Source organism: Callospermophilus lateralis, chromosome 8 (genome assembly GCF_048772815.1).
Source record: "Callospermophilus lateralis isolate mCalLat2 chromosome 8, mCalLat2.hap1, whole genome shotgun sequence".
NCBI lineage: Eukaryota > Metazoa > Chordata > Mammalia > Rodentia > Sciuridae > Callospermophilus > Callospermophilus lateralis.
In genome coordinates, this window is record NC_135312.1 from 92,658,081 (window position 1) to 92,661,697 (window position 3,617).

Consider the following 3,617-nt stretch of genomic DNA (forward strand, 5'->3'; position numbering starts at 1 on the left):
AGGCTGATTTACTTGAGTGTGTCTAAAAATCTGCTTCAGACTGCCTGGCCCTAAATATGGTAAGCCCCCAAGGGACTCCTCTGATTCTCTCCTCTCTCTTTTCTTCCATTTTGCTTTCCTTCTTCCCCTCGTCTCCTCTCATCCTGTCATTCTTTCTTAATATGCTGGTGGTTTGTCAGTCATTCAGACAACCAGCTGGAGAATGATAGAATGAGAGAGAAAAAAAAAATATCCCCTAGTTTCCTTGTCTGCTCGCTTGGACCCTGCATTGAGATACAGCCTTTCTGTGTTTTCTTCCCATTTACAAACTTTCCTGTCTTGAAAACTGTTTCTACCAGATTTCACCAGGATAAAAATGTTAAAGAGAAACAGGGAAACTGACATTGCTTAGACACCAGAAATAAAAAAGGCCATTCAAGATTTCTTTCCTTCTTTTGCCTCTTCCTCAAATGTTGTTATTTTTTAACTACTATGGCTTCCTCTTTGACTTTTCTCTTCTTCTATTTCATCTAATTATACAGGAAATTATGTTCTCTCATACATGTACATATAAAGACTTTTTGTTACCATCACCACAAGCCCAGCCTCTTTACACTCTGATACAGCAGAGTTTAGAATCTCTAAGGACACTTTCCTGACTCTCTGTCCTTCCAAAATGTAATTCATCCCTCCCTTCATTGGCCTCAAATTTGTGTTATCATGGAAATTATGACCTCACATATCATGGGGGAAAAATGTGTTAATGGACTAAACACTGACTCCTCTGGGAAATGAGGGCCAAGAAAATAGTTATCTTGTTCACCATGTCTACCAGTGTTGAGCGCACAGTAGGTACTTAAAAGATCCTTGAATTAATGTGTATATAATATACCAGGAACTTCTAGTTACTCTTACATAGGTTATAATATTTCATCTTTAAAGAGTATAATGTTGGTTTGCTTCTTCTGTCCTTCACTTTTTTTTAAGTTTTTTTTTTTAGAATTTTATTTTATGTACCAAGAGCTAGCAGTTGCTAGCTTTCATTAAGTGGCTGTCATGGGCAATCCATTCAAGGAAGTCCATTTAGCCAATTTAATGAAGCCTATATCCTTCGTGTACTGACAGAAATACTGCCAGCACAGACTGAGACCATATCTCCAGATCAGATTGTGTAGGTTTATGCAGGTATGGCAAGAGCAAGACACCTGGCTAAATTTTCACACATGGCTACTATAGAGCTGTTGGTGACCCATCTTGCTTTTAAGGGTGCAAGAGGGCCAAAGGTTATCCTTCACTTTTGTATAAGTAAAAAGATGGAAAAGCAGAGGATGTAATGGTAGGAAGTCATGTGTACCTTCTAGTACTAACGGGATTCAACTGTCATGAAGGAAAAGCATACTTTCGGTGGTACTCCAATTTCAGAGTGTGTGTCACAATAATCAGTAGGTCTTTCTTAAACAAAATGCTGGGCCACATTCTTAGAGTTTCTGATTCAGTATGTCTGTGACAGGGCCTAACCATTAGTATTTTCAACAAGATATCAGATGATGATGAGAATGCTGGTCCTTGGACCACCGTATGAGGAACTCTGTTTTGCATCATCTCTGCATCCTCACCTGTGAGTGGTTACACTCTAGTTAAATCATGCATGAATGGAATTTGTAAAGGAGTCTAAGAGCTTATATTTCAAGCCTGTCAGTAAGTTGATGAGTGTTTACATTCTATTATCTATCTACCTTTCTACATATCTATCCATTCATCTATCTATCCATCTGATTTTTTTCAAGTGTTTTTAAATGCAATTCGGGTTACTAATCTATAAACAGGAGATATTCCTGAGTTTATGCGACATATTTATTATTGTGAGTTCTCCTCTTCCATGGACATTAGAACTTTAATAGCTGTCATATGAAGAGAAGCATGCTTAACATTATAAAGGGAAGTTATCATAAAGTGCTAGAGCTTGAATGTTTTCCCCAAAACTCATGCCAAAATTTAATGGGCATTGTGACAATATTGGGAGGTGGGACCTTTGCAAGTAATTATCTTATAAGGAATTTACCTTCATGGATGGAATAATGCCACTGGCACAGGAGTGTGTTAATTATAATGGGAGTGGCCTTGTTAGAAGAGAAACTTCTCAAACATGCTCTCTTACTCACTCCACACCCTCCTCACATGCTCTCTTGTTGTGTAATTCAACTCTTATCGAATGAGTTCCTCAGACTCCCTGTAAGACATATATATATATATATATATATATATATATATATATATATATATATATATATATGTCTTCCTTCTGTATAAGTTAGACCATTTGTGAGATTCTGATATTCTGTTATGGTAGTAGGAAAGGATTAAAATGTAAGGTTACAGGGCCCAAACCAGTCTTAAGCCATGGACACCTGGGTGTGATGTGCCTTTGTAGGCATGCAGGGCCAGGGGAGGCTGAAGAAAACCAGTTAAGGACCCCTGATTTGAATATTCTAAAAAGTGAGAATTGATGCAGTAACATCTCAGATACGGTGAGAAATAAAGCAGGTCAAGGGCGATGGTAGATGCAATGGCCTCCAAGAATATTCTGTATGGGAGAGGAATCAAGATGGCAGAATAGAGAAGGTAGCCTTATTGGAAGTTACATGGCCTAAAACCAAGAAAGCAGACAGGCAGCTTCTCCGCAAGGTGGGTGAGCAAAAAAAAAAAAAAACAAAAACAAACAAACAAACAAAAAAAAAAGCAGAGGAATACTTCACTGGAATTTAAAACTGATCATTTCAAAGCAGATGGGGGACACAGGAAGTTGGATATAATAAAATAAACAAAAAATCCCAGTAGCACAGCTGAGGCCAGAGTGGGAGACCCAGCCAGAGTGGTCCTTCCGTGTACACAGTGGAGGACTAAGGTAGTTTAAGGAACCCACATTTTCAGGAGGCCCAAGGTGTGTCTGGGCATTTAGAGACCAAGGATGATGCCCCAAACCTGAAAGATGAACTGCATAATATCTGTGTGCAGGGAAAGAAGCCACCACCTCTCTAGGAGACCTGAGGAGGACAAGAACGAACCATTTTGCAGCCACAGGGACTGATAGCTGAGGGAACCAATCCTTGCAAACTCCAGTTTGGCCTGAAATACAGGCCTAGTAAACACAGGTCACAGCGTGCTTAAGTGACCAGGAGAAAATCAAGCATGGATAGATGTTTACACAGGGGACAACTGGTGGCAGAAACCCACCTGGCTCTACCCCTTTTCTTCCAATTTGACTGCTTGCAGGACCTTTTGGGAGAGATGCATCTGGCTGGGAACTCATAAGGTCCCTGGGGCAGGAGAGACTGGAGACTGAAATCGAGACCTGGTTATGTGGGGTCCACAGGTGACATAGGGTACTAAGAATGGCTCCCCTACCACATGAGTGGAACCCAGGGAGATCCCCAGGATTCAGTCTTATAGCCTGGATCAGTAAGTACTGGGAATAGGTTGGGAATCTCCAACCTATTGGCATTCAACAAAGAGTCTGGAGCCCACCTAAGCCTACACCCTGTCTCCAGGAATTCTGCTGATGGGATTACCTCTCACTCCAGCAACCTGGAGGGTGCAGCATCATGCTCCAGACACTCCTCCTAAAACTGCTGAGAAAA

General features: G+C 40.7%; 1 pseudogene; it reads right to left on the bottom strand.

The window, feature by feature from the left end:
• Positions 1 to 1,022: 1,022 nt before the first annotated feature.
• On the bottom strand, positions 1,023 to 1,232 carry LOC143405750 (small ribosomal subunit protein uS14 pseudogene; annotated as a pseudogene).
• Positions 1,233 to 3,617: the final 2,385 nt, after the last annotated feature.